This window comes from Carcharodon carcharias, chromosome 10 (genome assembly GCF_017639515.1).
Source record: "Carcharodon carcharias isolate sCarCar2 chromosome 10, sCarCar2.pri, whole genome shotgun sequence".
Lineage (NCBI taxonomy): Eukaryota > Metazoa > Chordata > Chondrichthyes > Lamniformes > Lamnidae > Carcharodon > Carcharodon carcharias.
In genome coordinates this window covers 28,656,105-28,683,250 of record NC_054476.1, presented here as the reverse complement: position 1 = coordinate 28,683,250, position 27,146 = coordinate 28,656,105, and the positions used below count along the sequence as shown (strand labels likewise).

The following is a 27,146-nucleotide window of genomic DNA, read 5'->3' as shown; positions in this document are numbered from 1 at the left end:
TTCTGCTGCCTTATGAGGTCTCCAGGGCTTCTCCTGAGCCCTCACTACTTGAAACCTGCCAACTGCATCCATTTTACGGCTAGGAGCCTCTCTCATTGCTCCTCTTCCTGGTGGTTCCTACCAGTAGTCTTCTCCTACTGGTGGCTCCTTCTTTGGCTTTCTCTCTCTCTCTAGGTCCTCCCCTGTCCCCTCTTTTTGGGTTCCATCTTTTGGGACCTCTCCTTGATCCCTCTCCCTGTCCTCTCTCCATAATGGCACTCTGTTCTGAAGTCTCATGATCAGGCTTTCCACCCTCGATAAATAACGTGTTAGAAATCTCAGTTTATGTTCAGAGCTGTTCATAATGGTTATCTAATCCAAATGCTCCCATTTCTTATCAAACTATTGAAACATAAAGAGTTTCACTAAAGCTTACACACTAATTAACTTTTGCATCCCAACAAGCATCGCTTAATTAGACACAGTTAACTGAAAGACTTAACAGTCTCACAGTGGATCTCACAGCCTGACGTAGCCAGGCATAGAATAGCCTGAAAAGTACAGTTTTCTACCATAGTCCAATGATTCTTTCTCATCCACGGAAAAGCAGCTTGCAACATCTTTAGTTTATTTTGGAAAGTCTTTAGGCCTTGCAATGCATGCTGGTGTACATTTTTTGGTCAAAGTGATTTCAAACCTGCATTCTTACACTTCCTCCTCTTCACACAAGATATTACCAGAACTCATACCTCTCTGCTTTCTCTCCTTTGCTGGAGAAGCAAACACAATAACTTGATGAAAGGCAGAGACCTGGGGCATGGAAGGTGTGGAGTGGTGTCTTCCAGTGACATGTACCTTGTGAACTGTTGACAATGTGTGCCCACCTGGCCTATGCAGAAGATCCTGTTCCAGAAGGCCGCAGATGTCGGCAGTGATCTGCTGTGAGAGCCTGAGCCACTGGTGCTTATACGTGTAAAGAGAGCTATTCCCCTATATGTAGATCCTATGTAGGGAGTCTCACCTCCTTCCAACTACACACTGCCATGTGGAGGGACACGGGGCTGAGAAGGCAGCTGGTGAAACTGCTAGTGCTGCTCCTATCACAGTATTTGTCGGTGGCTCCTGCTCTTCACCCTTAGCAGAGTTGGAAAGAAGTAGTACCTGAACAGCAGTCTCTCAGCCACAGCTAGCACTCTTCAGTGTAACTAATCAAACTTGCCAGCACTCTGTCCATGCACCCACTTTAGAACTGCGTCCTTTATTTTATATTGCCTCCTTGTTTTATCAAAATGTCCTCAGAGTTCACAATGCTTCCAAATCTTGAAATTGTGCCCTGCACACCAAGACTTGGTCATGATCATATTTCAAGAAAAGCATGTAATGATTGGAACCTGCATTTATTTTTTAATTTGTTGTTCCCTGTGTGACAATGACGTGAGTTAGACATGACATTTATTTTCTGCATTGTTATTGAGTGATGGTCATGAGTTATGCAACCTTTTACAACAGAAACATTACTCAGATTTTTTAAAAGTTTGATTTTGATTGTACAAAATAGTTTCAAAGTCACTCGTGTCTCGTGGACATACATTATGATCAGCTACATTCTTGTCTCTGCTGGCCATTGCCAGCTGCCATTCTTTGTTTTATGCCTCCTTCGAGTAAATGTCATTCAATTTCCTGCATGACCAATAGAGAGAACAGCAATACCATTATTGTCATGGTATTTGAGAGAAAGATAATCTTACAATTTGACTATAAACAACATAATGTGCAGATTTACTTCCTGCTGTATATACCGATCATGATGTTTTCTGGTAGCATAATAGAATGTGATAAAAATGCAAAATTAAACTATAGTCATTAATTGTTATTTAGTGCCTTTCAGCACCTCAGGACATCCCAAAGTGCTTTACAGCCAATAAATACTTTTTGAAATAAAGTTACTGCTGTAATATCAAAAGCATGGCAGACAATCTACAGAGTCCCACAAATGGCAATCTGACAATGACCAGATTATATGTTTTTAGATTTTGGTTTCAGGATAAATATTGGCCCAGAATGCAAGAGATTCTTAGATAAAAGCAAAAAAACTGCGGTTGCTGGAAATCCAAAATAAAAACTAAAATACCTGGAAAAACTCAGCAGGTCTGACAGCATCTGCGAAGAGGAACACAGTTAACATTTCGAGTCCGTATGCATACTTCTGTGGCAATGAATTCCATAGATTCACCACTCTCTGACTAAAGAAGTTTCTCCTCATCTCTGTTCTAAAAGGTCTTCCCTTTACTCTGAGGCTGTGCCCTCAGATCCTAGTCTCTCCTACTAATGGAAACATCTTCCCCACGTCCACTCTATCCAGGCCTTTCAGTATTCTGCAAGTTTCAATCGGATCCCCTCCTCATCCTTCTAAACTCCATCGAGTATAGGCCCAGAGTCCTCAAACATTCCTTATATGTTAAGCTTCATTCCTGGGATTGTTCTCATGAACCTCCTCTGGACCCTCTCCAGGGCCAGAACATCCTTCCTGAGATACGGGGCTCAAAATTGCTCACAATATTCAAAATGTGGTCTGACCAGAGCCTTATAAAGCCTCAGCAGCACATCCCTGCTTTTATATTCTAGTCCTCTCGAAATAAATGCCAACTTTGCATTTGCCTTCCTAACTACCAACTCAACCTGCAATTTAACCTTAAGAGAATCCTGGACTAGGACTCCCAAGTCCCTTTGCACTCCAGATTTCTGAATTCTCTTCCCATTTAGAAAATAGTCTATGCCTCTTCTTCCTACTAAAGTGCATGACCTCACACTTACCCACGTTGTATTTCATCTGCTACTTCTTTGCCCATTCTCCTAACCTGTCCAAATCCTTCTGCAGCCTCCCTGCCTCCTCAACACTACCTGTCCCTCCACCTATCTTTGTATCATCTGCAAACTTAGCCAGGATGCCCTCATTTCCTTCATCAAGATCATTAATGTATAAAGTGAAAAGTTGTAGTCTCAACACTGACCCCTGCAGAACTCCACTAGTCACCGGCCGCCATCCTGAGAAGGACCCCCTTATCCCCACTCTCTGCCTCCAGCCAGACAGCCAATCTTCTATCCATGCTTGTACCTTGCCTCTAACACCATGGGCTCTTATCTTTCTGAGCAACCTCCTGTGCGGCACCTTGTCAAAGGCCTTCTGGAAGTCCAAGTAGATAAGAATACAATGTCAGTGAACCCATTCAACAGTCCAGTCCCTAAGTACTGGTGGAATTATGGAATAATATTGACATTGGGCCATGTTTAAAAAAAGAGAACTCCTCCAAGGTTATACATAGGTTTAGACTAAAAACTGTCAGCTTGGTTTATTTGCTAGCTTTCCAAATCAGAAAGGCATGTGTTCAAGCCCCAATATGGGACTTGAGTATCTGAACAAGGCTAACACTCCATTGGATTACTGATGGAACACTGTTCTTCTGACTCTTCCCACAAACATCAGAAATCCCATGGCACTATCTGAAAATCAGGGAATGCTTCTGCTGTCCCAATCAACATTCCTCCCTCAATCAACGCCACAAATTCAGATTAACTGGGCATTCTGCGGGAGGGCTGTATGCAACGTGGTTGCCATGTTTACTTCAAAACAAAGGTGCCTTCAAATTGTGTGAATTGTTGTGAAATGTTTCTGAGAATTGTGGTAAAAAGCTATGTCCGTCTTTCTATATGGCAACATAAACCAAGCTTGATGATTTGTATAATCTACTCCAGTCCTATAACCCTCTGAGGTATCTGTGTTCCTCCAACTCTGGCCTCTTGATAATCCCTCATTTTAATCACTCCACCATTGATGGCTGTGCCTTCAGCTACTTGGGCCCCAAGCTCTGGAATTCTCTTCCAAACCCCTCCATCTCTCTACTCCTCTTTCATCCTTTAAGATACTTGTTAAAATCTCTCTCTTTAACCAATCTTTTGGTCACCTTGCCTAATATCCCCTCGTATCGCAGTGTTAAATTTTATTTAATAATGTTCCTGTGAAGTGCCTTGGGATGTTTTGCCATGTTAAAGGTGCTATATAAATACAAGTGGTTCTTGTTCTAGGTTATAATCCTTATCTAACTTAAGATGACATTACTTATATGATTATATGATTATTTAGTCGTATCGCCTTGTCTATATGATTTAGCTCTATTACTGCCCACTCTATCTGGTTATTTAGTTCTATTATCCACTGATTATATTCTTTGATTGTAATATTGCTCCATTACTGCCCCGGCTATATGATTATTTATTTCTATTATAACCATTGTCTATATTATTATTATTTAGTTGCATTATTACCCTTGCCTAGACGATTGTTTAATTGCAGCATTGCCTCAAATTACATTTAGCAATCCTCCTCCCTCCGGCGCCTGCGTAGTTCCCTGCTGCAATCTCGACGCGCTAGGGGATCCGCCGAGGCACCGAGGAGGACCTGACGGCCGGAGCCGGCGGTGAGTAGATGCGGGTCGGGAAGGCCCGTGAAAAAACACCGGCTGACCGGCGGCTGTGTGACATAGCAGTGGGCTGGATCGGTGCAGCTTTCGGAGCGGCCCTCCGCGACCCATCGATCCGCCGGCAGAATGAGCGCGAGGCGTTTAATCGGTCGAGGGAGGTGTTGCCGGCACCATGGGGGCTCCTCAGAGCCCCGGATATGAGGCGGCCGGTATGGGTCGGTCGGTCGGTCGGTTGGACGCCTGATGTTTACCAGGCCATGGTGCGGCCCTGAGACGGTGTGTGTGTGTCCCCTCCCTCCGACCACCTCAGCCTCCTGCTTCTCTCGGGATGTACACGCACGGAGCGTGGAAGCGAGAGGCCGAGTCCAACCACTAACAACCGGCATCTTTAAATTAGAGGAGAAATAGGAAATAACTTGCTTTTCAGGGGCCTCCCGGGTACTCTTTTGAAGTGGAGCCGCTTCAGCACCCGTGGGTGCACCGGCACCAACTGCCCCGTCTGCAGCCATTCAGGAAGGCGGCGGTTGAGAGCAATTCGGGCTGGGCCCAGCCAGCCACGGCCCCACGGTCCCTGAAGGCAAAACCACCCCCCCCCCCCCCCCGTAATGACCGCCAATTTTGGTGTGCAGAAGGATCTCACAAGTTGCACTATGATAACGATTAAATGGTTTGCTTTTTTTCTTTAACCAACGTCTGTTCAACCGTTTGAAAAAATGTTGGCCAAGTCACTTTAGCGAACTCTTCTTTTGAGTAATGCCACTGGAATGAGGGGAGACAGGGGCCTCCGTTTAAGGTAAAAGCAAAAAAACTGCGGGTGCTGGAAATCCAAAATAAAAATGGCTGGGAAAAAATCAGCAGGTCTGACAGCATCTGCGGAGAGGGATACAGTTAACGTCCCTATGACTCTTCAACACTTCTCTATTTTTCCTTAGTTCTGATGAAGGGTCATACGGACCCGAAACGTCAACTGTATCCCTCTCCGCAGATGCTGTCAGACCTGCTGATTTTTTTTTTTCCAGGTATTTTTATTTTTTGCCTCCGTTTTAAGATCTCATCCACTCATTCTGAGTGCAGAATTTCCCCTAGCGCGCCCAGATAGGGGCAGGGAACTGTGCATACGCAGCACGCAACCGAGGGAGGATTGCTAAATAATATTGGAGCCTTATCTGACGCTAAAGGGAAAATTGGATACATATTTGAACTAGGGAAGGTGGTGCGTGTTGGGAAGAGAGAGAAGAAAGAGCAGGGCGGTAGCAAGTAATTTTTATTGGTGCCTGCAGGGTGAATGAGCTAACTGATGATGGCAGTGTAGTACAGATGGCCATTCAAGTGGCAGGAGTGAAGAGAAATGTGACAGTGATAGGGAACACTTTAGCCAGGGAGATAAATGCTGTTCTCTGCAGCTGCGTATGTTTTTTCTCTGAAGGTAGTGTTGCCTGCTTAGGGTCAGGATTAAGAAAGTAAGAGTATTTTACGGCTGGAGAAGATCTTTGAGTAGGAGAGGGAGCATTCAGTTGTCATGGTACATGTAAGAACCAAGAATAGAGGTAGAACAAGGAATGTGTCTGCTGGGAGAGTTTGAGGAGCTAGGGTTGAAATTAAAATGCAGAATCTCTCTAGATTGTAACTTGAGCCATATGTAAATTGGCACCAGGACAAACAGATTAGGTTATAATGTGTGGCTGAAAGAATGATGTGAGAAGTGAGTTTCACTTCATGGGACTCAGTACTCAGGAAAGAGAACCTGTTGGGATGGGCTGCACTTAAACTAGACTGGGACTAGTGTCCTTTCATTCATGGGATGTGGGCATCACTAGCTAGGCCTGCATTTATTGCCTATCCCAAACTGTCCTTGAGAAGGCAGTGGTGCCTTCTTGAACTGCTGCAGTCCATGTGGTGTAGATACACCCACACTGCTGTTGGGAAGGGAATTCTAGGATTTTGACCCAACGACAGTGAAGGAACGGCGATGTAGTTCCAAATCAGGTTGGTGTCTGGCTTGGAGGGGAACTTGCAGATGGTGGTATCTGTTGCCCTCGTCCGTCTGTGTGGTAGAGGTCGCAGGTTTGGAATGTTGTCGAAGGAGTCTTGGTGGGTTACTGCAGTGTATCTTATAGATGGTACACACTGCTACTGTGCTTCAGTGGTGGAGGGAGTGAATGTTTGTGGAAGGGGTGCCAATCAAGCGGGCTGCTTTGTCTTGGATGATGTCAAGCTTCTTGAGTGTTGTTGGAGCTGCACTCATCTAGGCAAGTGGAGAGTATTCCATCATACTCCTGACTTGTGCCTTGTAGATGGTGGATAGGCTTTGGGGAGTTGGGAGGTGAGTTACTGTCCGCAGAATTTCCAGCCTCTGACCTGCTTTTGTAGTCACAGCACCTATATGGCTAGACCAGTTCAGTTTCTGGCCAAAGGTAACTCCCCAGGATGTTGATGTCGATGTCCTGCCGAATCAAATAACTAGGGCGATAGATCGGGTTTTAAACCAATGAAGGTGGGTGTTGGGAGGATTCAGGAAAGGGAAAATTCAAAAACAGTAAGAGAAATGCCAGACTGTTGAACAAAGTGGCGATTTTGGTAAAAAAAATAAGCAGAATGGGTCAGCGAAAGACAGTGAGCTAAAAGGAAATAGGACATTAGAGATAGTAGACAAAAGTTAAAGCTAAAAGTGCCATATCTTAGTGAAGCATTTGCAACAAAATAAATGAAGTAATAGCACAGATGGAAATTAATGGGTTTTAGTGGGTGGAGGCAATGGCATAGTGGTATTGTCACTGGATTAGTGACTCAGGGTAATGCTCTGGGGACCAGTAAAAAAAACCTGGAATGATGATCATGTCGATTGTTGTAAAAACCCGCCTGGTTCACTAATGTCCTTTAGTTGTTGTTGCCTGACTCCACACCCACTGCACTGTGGCTGACATTAAATGCAGGACAGAGCCGGCAGAGGTGGCAACACAGTGGTATACAGTCGGGAGGGGGAGGGATAGTTGCCTCCGGAAGTCTCATGGCATCAGGTCAAACATGGGAACCTCCTGCTCATTACCATGTACCACCCTCCCTCAGCTGATGAATCAGGGTTCCTCCATGTTGAACACCACTTGGAGGAAGCCCTGATGGTGGCAAGGGTGAAGAATGTACTATAGGTGGGGGACTTCAATGTCCACGATCAAGAGTGGCTCGGTAGCACCACTACTGACTGAGCTGGTTGAGTCCTAAAGGACATAGCTACGAGATTGGGTGTGTGGCAGGTGGTGAGTGAACCATACTTGACCTCATTCTCACATACCTGCAGCAGATGCATATGTCCATGACAATAACGGTAGGAGTGACCACTGCACAGTCATTGTGGAGACGAACCCTCCATCGTGTCTTGTGGCACTACCACCGTACTTAGCGGGATAGATTTTGAACATCTAGCAACTCGACTGGGCATCCATGAGGCGCTGTGGGCCATCAGCAGCAGCAGACTTGTAATCGAACACAATCTGTCACCTCATGGCCTGGCATATCCCCCACTCTACCATAATCATCAAGCCTGGTTCAATGAAGAGTGCAGGAGGGCGTGCCAGAAGCAGCACCAGGCATACCTAAAAATGAGATGTCAACCTGGTGAAGTTATAACACAGGACTACTTGCGTGCCAAATAGCATAATCAGCAGGTGATAGACAGGGCTAAGCGATCCCACAATCAATGGATCAGATCCAAGTCCTGCCAGATCCAGTCATGAATGGTGGTGGACAATTAAACAACTCACTGGCACAAATATCCCCATCCTCAATGATGGAAGAGCCCAGCACATCAGTGCAAAAGATAAGGCATTTGCTACAATCTTCAGCCAGAAGTACCAGGTGGTTGATCCATCACTGCCTCCTTCGGAGGTCCCCAGCATCACAGATGCTAACCTTCTAGCCAATTCAATTCACGCCACGTGATACCAAGAAACGGCCGAAGGCACTGGATACTGCAAAGGCTATGGGCCTTGACATATTCTGGCAATATTACTGAAGACTTGTGCTCCAGAACTTGCCGTGCCCCTAGCCAAGCTATTCCTGTAGAGCTACAATACTGGCATCTACTCAGCTATGGAAAATTGCCCAGGTATGCCCTGTACATAAAAAACAGGACAAATCCAACCTTTCCAGTTACTGCCCTATCAGCCTACTCTCCATCATCAATAAAGTGCCAGAAATGGTCATCAACAATGCTATCAAGAGGCACTTGCTTAGCAATAACCTGCTCTTTGATGCCCAGTTTGGGTTCCACCAGGGCCACTCAGCTCCTGACCTCATTACAGCCTTGGTTTAAACATGGACAAAAGAGCTGAACTCCCGAAGTGAGATGCAAGTGACTGGCCTTGACATCAAGGCAGCGTTTGACAGAGTGCGGCATCAAGGAGTCCGAGCAAAACTAGAGTCAATGGGAATCGGGGAAAACTCTCCGCTGGTTGGAGTCATACCTAGCTCAAAGGAAGATGGTTGTGGTTATTGGAGGTCAGTCATCTCAGCTCCAGGATATCACTGCAGGAGTTCCTCAGGGTAGTGACCTCGGCCCAACCATCTTCAGCTGATTCATCAATGACCTTCCTTCTATCATAAGGTCAGAAGTGGGGACGTTCACTGATGATTGCACAATTTTCAGCACCATTTGCGACTCCTCAGATACTGAAGCAGTCTATGCCCAAATGCAACAAGACAGTATCCAGGCTTGGGCTGACAAGTGGCAAGTAACATTCGCACCAAACAAGTGTCAGGCAATGACCATCTCCAACAAGAGAGAATCCAACCATTGCCCCTCGATGTACAATGACATTACCATCAATGAATCCCCCACTATCAACATCATCCTGGGGGTTACCATTGACCAGAAACTGAACTGGACTAGCCATATAAATACTGCGGCTACAAAAGCATGTCAGAGGCTAGGAATAGTCCAACAAGTAAAAACAGAATTACCTGGAAAAACTCAGCAGGTCTGGCAGCATCGGCGGAGAAGAAAAGAGTTGACGTTTCGAGTCCTCATGACCCTTCGACAGAACTTGAGTTCGAGTCCAGGAAAGAGCTGAAATATAAGCTGGTTTAAGGTGTGTGTGTGGGGGGCGGAGAGATAGAGAGACAGAGAGGTGGAGGGGGTTGGTGTGGTTGTAGCGACAAACAAGCAGTGATAGAAGCAGATCATCAAAAGATGTCAACAACAATAGTACAATAGAACACATAGGTGTTAAAGTTAAAGTTGCTGATATTATCTAAACGAATGTGCTAATTAAGAATGGATGGTAGGGCACTCAAGGTATAGCTCTAGTGGGTTTTTTTTTAATTTTATATAATGGAAATAGGTGGGAAAAGGAAAATCTTTATAATTTATTGGGAAAAAAAAAAGAAGGGGGAAACAGAAAGGGGGTGGGGATGGGGGAGGGGACTCACGACCTAAAGTTGTTGAATTCAATATTCAGTCCGGAAGGCTGTAAAGTCCCTAGTCGGAAGATGAGGTGTTGTTCCTCCAGTTTGCGTTGGGCTTCACTGGAACAATGCAGCAAGCCAAGGACAGACATGTGGGCAAGAGAGCAGGGTGGAGTGTTAAAATGGCAAGCGACAGGGAGGTTTGGGTCATTCTTGCGGACAGACCGCAGGTGTTCTGCAAAGCGGTCGCCCAGTTTACGTTTGGTCTCTCCAATGTAGAGGAGACCACATTGGGAGCAACGAATGCAGTAGACTAAGTTGGGGGAAATGCAAGTGAAATGCTGCTTCACTTGAAAGGAGTGTTTGGGTCCTTGGACGGTGAGGAGAGAGGAAGTGAAGGGGCAGGTGTTGCATCTTTTGCGTGGGCAAGGGGTTGTGCCATAGGAGGGGGTTGAGGAGTAGGGGGTGATGGAGGAGTGGACCAGGGTGTCCCGGAGGGAGCGATCCCTACGGAATGCCGATAAGGGGGGTGAAGGGAAGATGTGTTTGGTAGTGGCATCATGCTGGAGTTGGCGGAAATGGCGGAGGATGATCCTTTGAATGCGGAGGCTGGTGGGGTGATAAGTGAGGACAAGGGGGACCCTATCATGTTTCTGGGAGGGAGGAGAAGGAGTGAGGGCGGATGCGCGGGAGATGGGCCGGACACGGTTGAGGGCCCTGTCAACGACCGTGGGTGGAAAACCTCGGTTAAGGAAGAAGGAGGACATGTCAGAGGAACTGTTTTTGAATGTAGCATCATCGGAACAGATGCGACGGAGGCGAAGGAACTGAGAGAATGGGATGGAGTCCTTACAGGAAGTGGGGTGTGAGGAGCTGTAGTCGAGATAGCTGTGGGTGTCGGTGGGTTTGTAATGGATATTGGTGGACAGTCTATCACCAGAGATTGAGACAGAGAGGTCAAGGAAGGGAAGGGAAGTGTCAGAGATGGACCACGTGAAAATGATGGAGGGGTGGAGATTGGAAGCAAAATTAATAAATTTTTCCAAGTCCTGACGTCAGGACTTGGAAAAATTTATTAATTTTGCTTCCAATCTCCACCCCTCCATCATTTTCACGTGGTCCATCTCTGACACTTCCCTTCCCTTCCTTGACCTCTCTGTCTCAATCTCTGGTGATAGACTGTCCACCAATATCCATTACAAACCCACCGACACCCACAGCTATCTCGACTACAGCTCCTCACACCCCACTTCCTGTAAGGACTCCATCCCATTCTCTCAGTTCCTTCGCCTCCGTCGCATCTGTTCCGATGATGCTACATTCAAAAACAGTTCCTCTGACATGTCCTCCTTCTTCCTTAACCGAGGTTTTCCACCCACGGTCGTTGACAGGGCCCTCAACCGTGTCCGGCCCATCTCCCGCGCATCCGCCCTCACTCCTTCTCCTCCCTCCCAGAAACATGATAGGGTCCCCCTTGTCCTCACTTATCACCCCACCAGCCTCCGCATTCAAAGGATCATCCTCCGCCATTTCCGCCAACTCCAGCATGATGCCACTACCAAACACATCTTCCCTTCACCCCCCTTATCGGCATTCCGTAGGGATCGCTCCCTCCGGGACACCCTGGTCCACTCCTCCATCACCCCCTACTCCTCAACCCCCTCCTATGGCACAACCCCTTGCCCACGCAAAAGATGCAACACCTGCCCCTTCACTTCCTCTCTCCTCACCGTCCAAGGACCCAAACACTCCTTTCAAGTGAAGCAGCATTTCACTTGCATTTCCCCCAACTTAGTCTACTGCATTCGTTGCTCCCAATGTGGTCTCCTCTACATTGGAGAGACCAAACGTAAACTGGGCGACCGCTTTGCAGAACACCTGCGGTCTGTCCGCAAGAATGACCCAAACCTCCCTGTCGCTTGCCATTTTAACACTCCACCCTGCTCTCTTGCCCACATGTCTGTCCTTGGCTTGCTGCATTGTTCCAGTGAAGCCCAACGCAAACTGGAGGAACAACACCTCATCTTCCGACTAGGGACTTTACAGCCTTCCGGACTGAATATTGAATTCAACAACTTTAGGTCGTGAGTCCCCTCCCCCATCCCCACCCCCTTTCTGTTTCCCCCTTCTTTTTTTTTTTCCCAATAAATTATAAAGATTTTCCTTTTCCCACCTATTTCCATTATATAAAATTAAAAAAAAACCCACTAGAGCTATACCTTGAGTGCCCTACCATCCATTCTTAATTAGCACATTCGTTTAGATAATATCAGCAACTTTAACTTTAACACCTATGTGTTCTATTGTACTATTGTTGTTGACATCTTTTGATGATCTGCTTCTATCACTGCTTGTTTGTCGCTACAACCACACCAACCCCCTCCACCTCTCTGTCTCTCTATCTCTCCGCCCCCCACACACACACCTTAAACCAGCTTATATTTCAGCTCTTTCCTGGACTCGAACTCAAGTTCTGTCGAAGGGTCATGAGGACTCGAAACGTCAACTCTTTTCTTCTCCGCCGATGCTGCCAGACCTGCTGAGTTTTTCCAGGTAATTCTGTTTTTGTTTTGGATTTCCAGCATCCGCAGTTTTTTTGTTTTTATTATTATAGTCCAACAAGTAACCCATCTCCTTACTCCCCAAAGCCTGTCCACCATCCACAAGTTCATAACGTCTAACATCTTGACAACCATATCGGTCAATTGCATGTTCGCACAATTCTTGACAGTACCAGTCGTCTAGACCTGGTTCCCATACAAATGGAGGCAGGTCCATCCAGCCTGGAACTAAATTGATACCTGGCCCCAATAAATTGTATGTGAGGACCAGGGAGTCTGACACAACCGTGATGTTACATATACAATACCATGTGCCCAGTCCCGTAACCCAGTCATACACACCCCTGATATCCGGGTTACCGGATGAGTCTTCCGAAGAAGTAAGGTTCATGTCCTCGGGGGTTTGTTCGGATGTATCTGGCCCACCCCCAATATAATATCTACATCCAGCCATCCTAATCGCACATATGTTACTGTCCCATTCCTTGAGGGTGGTATCCAGCCACTGGCATCTGGGTGCCATGAATCTGACAGGAACCCCTGGTTTTTCAAGTGTCAGATTTAGTGTATGAATCCCTTATGTAGTTATGGCTTGTGTCTGGTGTCTGGTAGATGTTACCCTGTCAGATATCCAGAGATTTGGTTTCTTAATCCATTCCTCTTCCCCCCCCTTTTCGCAGTTGGACGTACTGCCCGGGTGTAAGCATATGTTGCCGTCAACATTGACTGTGGGGGCTTCCCAGGCTGTTGTTAGTCTGCTGGCAAACATCAGGCCTACCTACCTGAAAAAGAAGACATCAACCTCGGCTCCTATCATCTGGGTGACCGCTTGGTAATTCATCATTTATTTTTAACTGTGCGTAATGCCTCCATTTACTTCCTGTTTTCATATCTATTAGCGCATATGTATCACCTGTCATTATCTCATACGACCCATGCCGCCTGGGGGCAAATCTGGCTCGGTCTGGATTGACCTTCACCATTATCTTAGCTCTCCCCCCCCTCCTTGGGGAACTTTGTGACGCTCATCTGATTTTTCTGTGTCCAGATCTTTAGCTACCTGCCTGTCCCTAACCTTTCGCCTCAGTTAGTGCAATTGCTTGCTCATTTCTCCCATGTACTCCCGTACCTCCCCTTTAAGGAGGACCGCGTCTCCTCCCCCACTATGACTCCTTCAGGTTATTGCATGGCCCTACCTGTCATTAACTCGAATGGGGTGAATCCAGTGGTCCGGTTGGGGGTTTCCCTGAGACGTATTAGGGTGCAAGATAGGACTTGTGCCCAGCCGTTTCCTGGATCGCCTTGGCCAGGGAGGCCTTTAAAGTTCAATTCATCCTTTCTCCATTCCTGAGCTTTGGGGATGGTATGGAATGTGGAAGTTCTGCTTAATACCCAGGTTTCTTTTATTACCTTCCCTGTGAAATGGATACCTTGATCAGAATCCACTTGGGTGGGCACTCCCCACCAGGGCAGTATCTCTTCTACCATAATTTTTGCCACCATGGTGGCTGAACAATCCCGAGTGGGGAATATTCCACCCAGCAAGTAAATTGGTCAATTATGACCAAGCTTTGGACATCGGGAGGGGTCCAGTGAAATCAATTTGGATTTGTTCCCAGGGCCCTTTGGGGTGTGGTTGGTGCTGAATTTTTACCGCTCTCCCGGGGTTATGCTATGTGCACAAATTATAATTGGTAATACTGTGCTACCTCTTCCCATCCCTTTCCACATCCCTTTCCACCACCAGCATCGGCTCACCAGGTCTAACATATTATTATGCCCTGTGTGTTGGTTACCTTGGTATATTTCTAATAGGGTCTGGCGAACACTCCTGGGCGCGATGACCTAGCCCTCCTTCCTCCATACCTCGTCTGGGTCCCTTTGTGCCCCCCGGACTCCTTCCAGTCCACTATCTTCTGCTGCTGTCCCACGTCAGAACTCAATTCCTTAAGCTGTCTACACAACTCTACAATGCACCTTCTTATCCTATCTTTCAGTGGCTCAGTATCCTCCCTTCCAGTGGCAGTTCTCTCTGGGAGTCGCTTAACTTTGCTTGTGATCATGGTGTTAATCCTGTGATCTTACTTTTTGTAGCTCACAAGCACATTAATATAGGCAGTTATACATCTGTTTAGCCTTTTTCCAGCTTTCCCTTTACCTGTATCCACCTTGTGGTAAGTTAAGTATTATTCCTCCTTACCCTTCAATTGCCTCAACAACCTTTAAGTTTTCTTTTCCCTTTGACCATGATCATCCTAAAATCCTCTTGAGGTCAGTTTCTTTATTGTCTTGATCATTTAAAATGCTTCCTTACTCTTTAGGTTATATCAACCATTCCCTGTCAGCGGGGATCTCTGTTTCTAGTTCTTTGCTTATCTCCCCCTGTGCAGTTCCAATGTCTCAGGTGATGGCCAGATTATCAAATTCAGTTCTCTTAAAACAGTTTGTATATTGTGCCTTCTTCCCCTAACTCTATGCCCTACCCTTAATCATTTCCTCATACCATTTTACACATGCAATAGCTACCCTCTTATCTCATTCAGGTTGACTGGAGAGACTTTACAGTCCAATAAAGTATTCTCATAACATTTTTAAAACAGAAATCAGGCATTAATATGTTTTGCTTCCTTATCTTCTTCCCAAACAACATTTTATTTTCTCAAAGTAACCCATCAGATTGTGTCTGACCTTTTTTCATTTTAGAATTACCCCAGATTCATTAACTCAGCCAAAATTGGATTTCTGCCAAACTTTGTCAAGGTCTTGAGCTTAACTTTATATTTTGGGAACAGGCTTATAAATACAAAAGCTTGCGGCATTTGAATTAGTGTCAATTATTTTCAAACCTTTTTCGAATAAAAATTCCCTTTTGAGAACTTTATCGGAAACCACAATTTTTTAAAACTTTGTAAGAACTGTAATTTACACTATCAAAATTAAAACTACCTCTTCTGTGTATAAATTTGTATCCATATTGAAAGTCCCACATGTTTATCAACACATTCTTTATCTTGGATAGCATCCTAGTTATTCAAAAATAACCTGCTAAATTACACTGCACTTTTCACATCTCAAGATTGTCCCAAATTCAAATAACAGTGCTGTTGAGATACAGATTTCCTTTCATATTTAATTCATCTCTTTCTTCAAAAGAAACCCTTTTTATCAATTGAAACCACCTGGACCATGTGTATATGTCTTTTGGTTTTCTTAGGGTCCTTTTGAATTTCAGATAAATTTTTTTTCCTCAGAATTTTTAGAATACAACTCGTATGAGCTGAAATTAATTAATCAATCAAAATCAGCTTGGAAGCTGGTGGAAAGAGTTACTCCTTCCTATTCTGCAAGGGGGTGGTACAAAGACTGGTTCATCTCAAACAAAGGAAAACCCTGTTTTATCTTTACAATACCTTCAAATTATGATTTTTGCCAGAAATCTCAACTCGAACCTTATACTCAAAACATTGGAATGTTTGAATATACTTTTCCTTTAAACTAACATGGGGCTTTTGACTCTAAAGTGCTGAACTCCCCACACAAATGGCAATTTAGGGTGGAAAACATGTTAAAGCTCACGGACGAATGCTTCCTTGCACACAAACACACACATATGTAAAGATATGTATTTACATTCTTATAACATTGAACACGACTTAAAAGTTTCATACGCTAAACTAAACTTCAAGCAGCAGTGAGGGGAATAAAGCGATCTTGGAGGCTCCACATACAGGGACAATCAAACCAACTGAAGCTCACATTTCCTCTGCTCCTGCCTGTCGCTGCTCATTAACCCCACTATGGATACCCACCTTTCTCTTTCTCTTTCTCTCTCTCTCTTTCCAGCACAAACAGCTCTTGCAACTTAGATCAATTAATTTTTTAAGTTATTTATCAAACGTTCAGAGGGGGACCTTTCAGGTCCCAATCGACCTTCCACACATTCTTAATTAGTTTATCATTTTAAATATTCATTTTTTCTGCTTACAGGTGAGGTGGAGTGACATTGTCCCTTTCCCTCCCCACTCTTATGAACTCCCCTTACCGCCCACACTCCTTGTCCGACATGAATCGTCTGGGATTATTTTTCAGCCCTTGAAATAATACTGACCGGATCGTGATTCCGCCCTCAAGGGTGGGTCTTTTTCGGCAGCTGCCATTTTTCGTACACCTATCTCGCTATTGGCCTCCTCTCTCTTTTCTTCATGCACTTCTGGATCTGCCTTTTGCCCACACTTCTAGTCTGACGCAAATAATCCGGGAGTATTTTTCAAACCCTTGAAATAATACTCAGCAGATCATGATTCTGCCCTCAGAGTGGGCCTGACAGATCCTGCCCACTGCACCACTTGAAGGGGGAGGTCGGTCACCCTCCTCGTGTTCAATTATCAGATGAGACTCAAGTTCCTTTATTCACCGGTTTATTTGAGCATATGCAAACATATGTACGTATCCTCCTTCAATCACGCACAAGTAACTACGTGTCAGGGTTCTTATACATTTCTGGAGATTAATTTTAATTTAATTAAGTCTAACACGAGTCGTGATTACATTGAAATTCACCAATCAACTATTTACACAAAAGGGATACTATTACAATGAGCCAGTTTTTTTGTTAAACAGATTAAAAGCTTGCCCTTCCCCTATTTACACAGTTTGACATTGAACAAAGCATATTTTGTGACTGATCAAGGACACCCTGTCTCGTTCTGTTGACAGCTGCGTTTTGCTTCTTTACCACACATGACTTCTTGACCTTATGTTTGCTTAAACACAAATCCTCTGTGCCTTCCCTCTTTCACTTCCAGGACATGCAAATATGCCACGTTGCAAGCCTGACTGACAATCTTAAATTGGTTGTCAACGTAATTCTTAGCACACTGAAGATCATTTAGAAAATCTCAGCAGGTCTGGCAGCATTGGCGGAGAAGAGTTGACGTTTCTAGTCCTCATGACCCTTCGACAGAACTTGAGTTTGAGTCCAAGAAAGAGTTGAAATATAAGCTGGTTTAAGGTGTGTGTGTGGGGGCGGAGAGAGAGAGAGAGGTGGAGTGGGGGTGTGGTTGTAGGGACAAACAAGCAGTGATAGAAGCAGATCATCAAAAGATGTCAACAACAATAATACAAAAGAACACATAGGTGTTAAAGTTAAAGTTGGTGATATTATCTAAACGAATGTGCTAATTAAGAATGGATGGTAGGGCACTCAAGGTACAGCTCTAGTGGGAGTGGGGAGAGCATAAAAGATGTAAAAAAAAAATAATTTTTTTTTCTCTTTTTATAATGGAAATAGGTGGGAAAAGGAAAATCTATATAATTTATTGGGAAAAAAAGAAAAGGAAGGGGGAAACAGAAAGGGGGTGGGGATGGGGGAGGGAGCTCACGACCTAAAGTTGTTGAATTCAATATTCAGTCCGGATGGCTGTAAAGTGTCTAGTCGGAAGATGAGGTGTTGTTCCTCCAGTTTGCGTTGGGCTTCACTGGAACAACGCAGCAAGCCAAGGACAGACATGTGGGCAAGAGAGCAGGGTGGGGTGTTAAAATGGCAAGCGACAGGGAGGTTTGGGTCATTCTTGCGGACAGACCGCAGGTGTTCTGCAAAGCGGTCGCCCAGTTTACGTTTGGTCTCTCCAATGTAGAGGAGACCACATTGGAAGCAACGAATGCAGTGGACTAAGTTGGGGGAAATGCAAGTGAAATGCTGCTTCACTTGAAAGGAGTGTTTGGGTCCTTGGACGGTGAGGAGAGAGGAAGTGAAGGGGCAGGTATTGCATCTTTTGCGTGGGCATGGTGTGGTGCCATAGGAGGGGGTTGAGGAGTAGGGGGTGATGGAGGAGTGGACCAGGGTGTCCCGAAGGGAGCGATCCCTACGGAATGCCGATAGGGGGGGTGAAGGGAAGATGTGTTTGGTGGTGGCATCATGCTGGAGTTGGCGGAAATGGCGGAGGATGATCCTTTGAATGGGGAGGCTGGTGGGGTGATAAGTGAGGACAAGGGGGACCCTATCATGTTTCTGGGAGGGAGGAGAAGGCGTGAGGGTGGATGCGCGGGAGATGGGCCGGACACGGTTGAGGGCCCTGTCAACGACCGTGGGTGGAAAACCTTGGTTAAGGAAGAAGGAGGACATGTCAGAGGAACTGTTTTTGAAGGTAGCATCATCGGAACAGATGCGACGGAGGCGAAGGAACTGAGAGAATGGGATGGAGTCCTTACAGGAAGCGGGGTGTGAGGAGCTGTAGTCGAGATAGCTGTGGGAGTCGGTGGGTTTGTAATGGATATTGGTGGACAGTCTATCACCAGAGATTGAAACAGAGAGGTCAAGGAAGGGAAGGGAAGTGTCAGAGATGGACCACGTGAAAATGATGGAGGGGTGGAGATTGGAAGCAAAATTAATAAATTTTTCCAAGTCCCGACGAGAGCATGAAGCGGCACCGAAGTAATCATCGATGTACCGGAGAAAGAGTTGTGGAAGGTGGCCGGAGTAATGATAGACTGTCCACCAATATCCATTACAAACCTACCGACTCCCACAGCTATCTCGACTACAGCTGCTCACACCCCGCTTCCTGTAAGGACTCCATCCCATTCTATCAGTTCCTTCGCCTCCATCGCATCTGTTCCGATGATGCTACCTTCAAAAACAGTTCCTCTGACATGTCCTCCTTCTTCCTTAACGAGGTTTTCCACCCACGGTCGTTGACAGGGCCCTCAACCGTGTCCGGCCCATCTCCCGCGCATCCGCCCTCACTCCTTCTCCTCCCTCCCAGAAACATGATAGGGTCCCCCTTGTCCTCACTTATCACCCCACCAGCCTCCGCATTCAAAGGATCATCTTCCGCCATTTCCACCAACTCCAGCATGATGTCACCACCAAACACATCTTCCCTTCACCCCCCCTATCGGCATTCCGTAGGGATCGCTCCCTTCGGGACACCCTGGTCCACTCCTCCATCACCCCCTACTCCTCAACCCCCTCCTATGGCACCACCCCATGCCCACGCAAAAGATGCAACACCTGCCCCTTCACTTCCTCTCTCCTCACCGTCCAAGGACCCAAACACTCCTTTCAAGTGAAGCAGCATTTCACTTGCATTTCCCCCAACTTAGTCTACTGCATTCGTTGCTCCCAATGTGGTCTCCTCTACATTGGAGAGACCAAACGTAAACTGGGCGACCGCTTTGCAGAACACCTGCGGTCTGTCCGCAAGAATGACCCAAACCTCCCTGTCGCTTGCCATTTTAACACCCCACCCTGCTCTCTTGCCCACATGTCTGTCCTTGGCTTGCTGCGTTGTTCCAGTGAAGCCCAACGCAAACTGGAGGAACAACACCTCATCTTCCGACTAGGCACTTTACAGCCATCCGGACTGAATATTGAATTCAACAACTTTAGGTCGTGAGCTCCCTCCCCCATCCCCACCCCCTTTCTGTTTCCCCCTTCCTTTTCTTTTTTATCCAATAAATTATATAGATTTTCCTTTTCCCACCTATTTCCATTATAAAAAGAGAAAAAAAAAAATTTATTTATTTGTATTTAATTTTTTTTTTACATCTTTTACGCTCTCCCCACCCCCACTAGAGCTGTACCTTGAGTGCCCTACCGTCCATTCTTAATTGGCACATTCGTTTAGATAATATCACCAACTTTAACTTTAACACCTATGTGTTCTTTTGTATTATTGTTGTTGACATCTTTTGATGATCTGCTTCTATCACTGCTTGTTTGTCCCTACAACCACAACCCATTCCACCTCTCTCTCTCTCTCTCTCTCTCCGCCCCCCCCACACACACATCTTAAACCAGCTTATATTTCAACTCTTTCTTGGACTCGAACTCAAGTTCTGTCGAAGGGTCATGAGGACTCGAAACCTCAACTCTTTTCTTCTCCGCCGATGCTGCCAGACCTGCTGAGTTTTTCCAGGTAATTCTGTTTTTGTTTTTGTTTTGGATTTCCAGCATCCGCAGTTTTTTTGTTTTATCATTTAGAAAATGTTGTCCAATTGCGGAATCACACATCTGGACACTTTTTTGAATTTTGCAAGCACAAGCTGGTTGGGTACAGTCTGTACCTTGCTCATTGCGAACAGCAACTGGAACATGCTGTTTGATACGATCCACCAGTCTTTGGGATGTATGGCCTACATACCTAGCATCACACTGGCACTGAAATTCATATACCATATTACTTGTTTATGTGATAGGCAGAACATCCTTTTGGCTTGATGGCAGCATCCTGTTAGTGGCGCATATCACTCGTGTTGCTACTACATAGTAGCAGCATGAAACAGCTAGCTATACCTGTTTGCTCAAAGTTTTGAGATACCTTGCCCTTCCAGCATAATCTGTGATAGACTGAGCACTTTTCAGGGGCAAAAGTGATGGCCCTTTGACATGTCTCTTTTTTCAGCAATTTTGATTATTTGTGTACTGGGTTCCCCAAGTGTTCTTTGGATTGCCACTGTTTTTAACTTTTCACTACTTAGAAAGTACCCTGCTCTATCCTTTTTTGGTCCCTCATATTTACCTACACTGAAATCCATTTGCCACAATTTCGCCCATTCACATAATCTTTCAATATCTCTTCACTAATTTTGTAATTAATTTTGCTTTGTAATTTTACTTTTTCATCTACAGTCCTTTCAGTACTGCCTATGCTTGTGTCATTGGCAAATATAGATATGTGGCTATCGATCCCATCATCTTGTTTATTAATAAACACTGAATAATTGAGGCCCCAACATAGATTCTTGTAGATCAGCACTGGTCACATCTTGCCAATTAGAGTCCATGCCATTTATCCTGTGCCGAAATATTATTCCACTAATCCCATTGACCTGTACCCAGTCTATACCTCTCCAGACTTCTCCCATCCATGTATCTATCCAATTTATTCTTAAAACCAACCAATCATTTGCCTTCAATTCTTGTCACTCCGCTACTTGAGAAAGATATGCACAATTTTTCAGTCTATAGGAATGATTCATAAGTGCAGAGAACTTTGGAAGCTTGTAGTTAGGGCATCTGCAATGTTCTTTAAAACTGAGATGAAAACCATCTAATCTTGGGGATTTATTTTCTTCATTGCTGTTATTTTTCTTATATTAAATTTAGTGAGTCCCTGTACGTAAGAGGAGTAGCCCATCGAGCCTGCTCCACCATTCAATATGATCATGGCTGATAATCCACTTCATGCCTTTTTCCCCACATAATCCCCATATCACTTTAGGTCATTAGCATTTAGAAATCTGTCAATCATTATTTTAAACATACTCAGTGATTGAGCTTCCACAGCCCTCTGGGGTAGAGAATTCTAAAGATTCACAAACCTCTTTGAGGAAAATAAATTCTCCTCGTCTTGGTCCTAAGTGTCATGCCCCTTATTCTGAAATTGTATCCCCTGGTTCTAGACTCCCCAACAAGGGGAAACATCTTACCTGCATCTACCCTGTCTATCCTTTTAAGTATTTTATAGGTTTCAATGAGATCACCTCAATAGAGATTACAGGCCCAGTTTCCCCAATCTCTTCAGAGGACAGTCCTGCCATTCCAGGAACAAGTCTGGTGAACCTTCATTGCACTCCCTCTCTGGCAATAATATCCTTCCTAAAATACAATGGTGATGGCAGGTTGGGTGATGTGGGAGCTGCTGGACACCAAGCTGATCCAGAGTGAACACATCAATAGCAAGTGTTTGTATCTCAAGGAACTTTGGATCCGAGTTAAGGAGCTGGAATCTGAGTTGTAAACATTGTGCCACATCAGGGAGGGGGAAAGTTACCTGGACATTTTGTTCCAGAAGACGGTCACACCCCGATAGATTAGTTAATTCAAATTTGGTCTGTGATCAGGGACAGGCAGGTTTGACTGCAGGTGAGGTAGGTATGGGGACCCAGGGGGTACTGTTTGACGAGCCTCAGCCCCTGCAGTTGTCCAACAGTTACGAGGTTCTTGCAAGCTGGATGGACAAGAGCAGGGACGCAGCGAGGATGAGCAAACTTACCACAGCACCGTGGTACAGGGAGCCATTCAAGTGGGGGTAAGAAATAGGAATGGAGCAGTGGTAGGGGATAGTATGATTAGGGGGATAGATACTGGTCTCTGCAGCCATGAGTGTGAGTCCCAAAGGCTGTGTTGCCTGCCAAGTGCCAGGGTTAAGGACGTCGCCTCAGGGCTGGAGAGGAACTTGGAGTGGGAGGAGAGGGATCCAGTTATCATCGTCCACATTGGTACCAACAACATTGAAAGGACTAGAAAGGAGGTTCTGCTGAGAGAATTTGAACAGTTAGGAGCTAAATTAAAAAGAACCTCCAAGGTAATAATCGAGGGATTATTATCTGAGCCACGGTCATAATCACATAGGGTAAATAAAGTCAAGGAGTTAAATGTGTGGCTCAGAGATTGGTGTGGGAGGAATGAGTTTCCATTCATGGGGCACTGGCATCAATACTGGGGTAGGAGGGAGTTGTTCTGGTGGGACGGGCTTCTCTTGAACAGTGCTGGAACCAATGTCCTGGCAAATCAAATAACTAGGGCTGTAGAAAGGCTTTAAACTAAATTGAGGGGGGCAGGGTTCAGGAAAGGGGATACGTAGGCTTACAAAGCAAAAGGATATGGCAGCATTGCAGGGCAGCTATTTAGGTAATGATATCCAGTGTGTGGAAGAAGGATTGTCGGAAGGGGATAAACCAACCATGGTTAACCAAGGAAGTTCAGGAAGGAAAAACATACAATCTGGCAGTGGTAAGCCAGAGGAATGGGAAAGTCTTAAAAACCAACAGAAGATGACCAAAAAAAAAGGGAGACAATAAACTTTGAGGGTAAACTAGCAAGTGATATAAAAACGGACAGTAAGAGCTTCTTTAAATGTATAAAAAGGAAGGTAGAAGCCAAAGTCAATATAGGCCCTGTAGAGAATGAGGCTGGGGAAATAATAATGGGGAACCAGGAAATGGCAGAGGAATTGAATAAATACTTTGAATCAGTCTTCAATGTAGAAGCCACTGATAGCAGCATACCAAAAATACTAAATAATCAAGGGGCAAAGATGGGGGAATGAAATAAATACAATAACTATCACTAGAGAATAAGTACCAGGAAACTAATGGGGCTAAAGGCCAATAAGTGACCTGGACCTGATGGGTTGCATCCTAGGATATTAAAGGAAATAGCTGCAGAGATAGTGGATGCACTGGTAGTAATCTTCCAAGAGTCCTTAGATTCTGGAAAAGTCCCAGAGGATTGGAAAATTGCTAATATAACACCCTTACTCAAAAAGGGAGGGAAAGAAAAAATAGGTAATTATAAGGCAGTTAGCTTAACATCCGTCATTGGGAAAATGTTAGAGTCTATTATAAAGGATGTAATAGCAGAGCATTTAGAAATGCATAAAATAATTAAGCAGAGTCAGCATGCCTTCATGAAGGGTAAATCATACCTGTCAAATTTATTAGAATTCTTTTGAGGAGGTAACAAGCAAGATAAATAAAGGGGAACCAGTAGATGTAATACATTTGGATTTCCAAAAGGTGTTTGATAAGGTACCGCACATAAGGCCACTTAATAAGACAAGAGCCCATGGTGTTGGAGGTAGTGTATTAGCATGGATAGAGGATTGGCTAGCTATTAGAAGACAGAGTTGGGATACGGGGAGCATTTTCAGAATAGTAACCTGTGCCTGGTGGAGTGCCACAGGAATCAGTGCCGGAGCCACAATTATTTACAATATATGACTTAGATGAGGGAAATGAATATAGTATCACCAAGTTCTGGGTGACACAAAAATAGGTGGGAAGGCAAGTGGTGAGGATGACACAAAGCATCTACAGATGGATTTAGACAGGTTAAGCGAGTGGGCAAAAACTTGGCAGATGGAATATAATGTGGGAAAATGTGAGGTTATGCACTTTGGCAGGAAGGATAGAGGAGCTGAATATTACTTAAATGGAGAAAGACTGAAGAAAGCTGCAGTACAGAGGGATTAGGGGTCCCTGTGCATGAATCCCAAAAAGCTAACATACAAGTTCAGGTAACAGGAAAGGCAAATGGAATGTTGGCCTTTGTTTCAAAGAGAATGGTATATAAGACCATAAGATGTAGGAGCAGAAGTAGGCCATTCGGCCCATCAAGTCTGCTCTGCCATTCAATGAGATCCTGGCTGATCTAATAATCCTCAACTCCACTTTCCTGCTTTTTTCTCATAACCCTTGATTCCCTTACTGATTAAAAATCTGTCAATCTCAGCCTTGAATATACTTAACGACCCAGCCTCTACAGCCCTCTGCAGTAAAGAATTCCACAGATTCACTACCCTCTGAGAGAAGAAATTCCTCCTCATCTCTGATTTAAATGGGTGCCCCCTTATTCTGAGGTTATGCCCTCTGGTCCTAGATTCTCCCACAAGGGGAAACATTCACATCTATCCTGTCAAGCCTCCTAAGAACCTTATGGGCAGGATCTTCCGGTTGGCAAGCAGGGGCAGGGCCCACTCGCCGACGTGTAAAATGATGTGGGGTGATGTCAGGTGGAACTCCTGACGTCACCCTGCGTCATTCCCATTTTCAGGTTGGCGGGGGCGCAGCCAAGTCGGATGCGCGCCCAACGACCTAGTAAGGCCTTTAGAAAACCAATTCAGCTCATTAATGGACCTGCCCATCCAACCTTAAGGTTGGCGGGCAGGCTGGGAGCCCAAGTGGGCTTGTGAAAAAACATGAAACCTCATCCACTGGCGGGATGAGGTTTCATGAGGGTATTTAAATTTTAATGAAAGGTTTAAATAAAAGTTATGGACATGTCCCAACTCATGTGAAAATTTCTAAACTCCTTTATTAAAAGTTGAAAATCTGAGCCTATCTCCCTGAGGCAGCATTTAGCCTCAGGGAGATCTGTGTGCTATTTTGTGTGCATGCGCGAAAGAGCGTACTTCCGGCTGAGGGAATCCCACCCCCCCCCCCCCACCCGCATAGTGCTTCCTGGCAGACGTCATAATGGGCGGGCCGTAAAATGGCGGCATGCCCCTGATCGGGGGCACCGATTGGGAGCCCGCCCGCTCCCGCACAACCCCCCCGACGGGGAAAATTTTGCCCTGTATGTTTCAATAAAGTCGCTTCTCATTCGTCTAAATTCCAATGAGTACAGGCCCAACCTACTCAATCTCTCCTCATAAGAAAATCCCTCCACACCTGGGATCAACCTAGTGAACCTTCTCTGGACTGCCTTCAATGCCAGCATATCTTTCCTTCGATAAGGGGACCAAAATTGCTCACAGTATACTAGGTGTGGTCTATGCCTTGTATAGTTTTAGCAAGACTTCCCTATTTTTATACTTTATTCCCAGATTTGCCCAGTTTACCGTGGACTATCCCAGGCTCATTGTATCGAAGTCAGCCTTACCAAAATCTAGAATCGTAGTTATTTCATGTTTCTCCCTTCTAAAAACCACATTGAACTCACTCAGGTTATGATCATTATTAGATAAATGTTTGTACACTGCTAGCCTGTTAACTAAAGCTGGTTTATTACTCATTACTAAATCTAATATGGCCTTGCTGATTCTAAGATCTATTGTTTCAGAAAACTACTGTGAACTACTGTGAAGTTAAAATCTCCCTTTAAAATCACTTTGCCTTTGCTACATGCATGTCTCATCTATGCATTTATACAATCTTATCAGTTCATAGCTGCTACGAAGGCCCATGCAAATGTCCTACTACAGCCTTAAAATCCTTTTATGTTTCTTAGTTCTACCCATAAAGTCTCCCCTTTCTGCATACTTCACATCACTGATTGCATCCTTAATTGCTATGGTTACTCCATCCCCCTCCACCATTGTTCTTATCTTTCCTGTAAATGTTGTAACCCAGTATATTTAGTTATCTTTCTTGACCACCTTGCAGCCATGTCTAAGTAACTGTTACAATGTCTTACCCACTAAGTTGATTTTTTTAAAAATATATTCGTTCATGGGATATAGGTATCACTGACTAGGCCAGCATTTATTGCCCATCCCTAATTCCTCTTGAGAAGGTGGTGGTGAGCTGCCTTCTTGAACTACTGCAGTCCATGCACTGTAGGTACATGTAAGGATGTTGAGTGGCTTGGAGGGGAACTTCCAGGTGGTGGTGTTCCCATGTGTCTGCAGTCCATTTCCTTCTAGATGGCAGCGGTTTTGGTTTTGGAAGGTGCTGTCTAAGGAGCCATGGGGAGTTCCTGCAATGTATCTTGTAGATGGTGCACAGTCATCCTACTGTGCAGTGGCGGTGGAGGGAGTGAATGTTTGTGGATAGGGTGCCAGTCAAGCAGGCTGCTTTGTCTTGAATGGTGCAAAGCTTCATCCAGGCAAGTGGAGAGTATTCCATCACACTCCTGACTTTTGCCTTGTAGATAATGGACAGGCTTTGGGGTGTCAGGAGGTGAGTTACCTGCCGCAGGATTCCTAGCCCCTGACCTGCTGTTGTAGCCACAGTATTTATATGGCTAGTCCAGTTCAGTTTCTGATCAATGGTAACCCTCCAGGATGTTGATAGTGAGGGGAATTCAGCAGTGGTAGTGCCATTGAATGTCAAGGGGTGACGGTTAGATTCTCTCTTGTTGGAGATGGTCATTGCCTGGCATTTATGTGGCGCAAATGTTACTTACAGCTTGTCAGCCCAAGTCTTGATATTGTCCAGGTCTTGCTGCATTTGGACATGGACTGCTTCAGTATCTGAAAAGTCGTGGATGGTGCTGAACATT

At 45.1% G+C, this 27,146-nt stretch overlaps 1 long non-coding RNA gene across 1 annotated transcript in view; it reads left to right on the top strand.

Annotated features, from left to right (window-relative positions):
* Positions 1–4,372: 4,372 nt before the first annotated feature.
* The window catches only part of LOC121282748, a 30,829-nt gene continuing 8,055 nt past the window's right edge, over positions 4,373–27,146 (top strand). The window contains exons 1-2 of the long non-coding RNA XR_005944134.1: positions 4,373–4,454; positions 13,099–13,250. This is a non-coding gene — a long non-coding RNA (uncharacterized LOC121282748). The remainder of the gene's footprint in view (positions 4,455–13,098; positions 13,251–27,146) is intronic.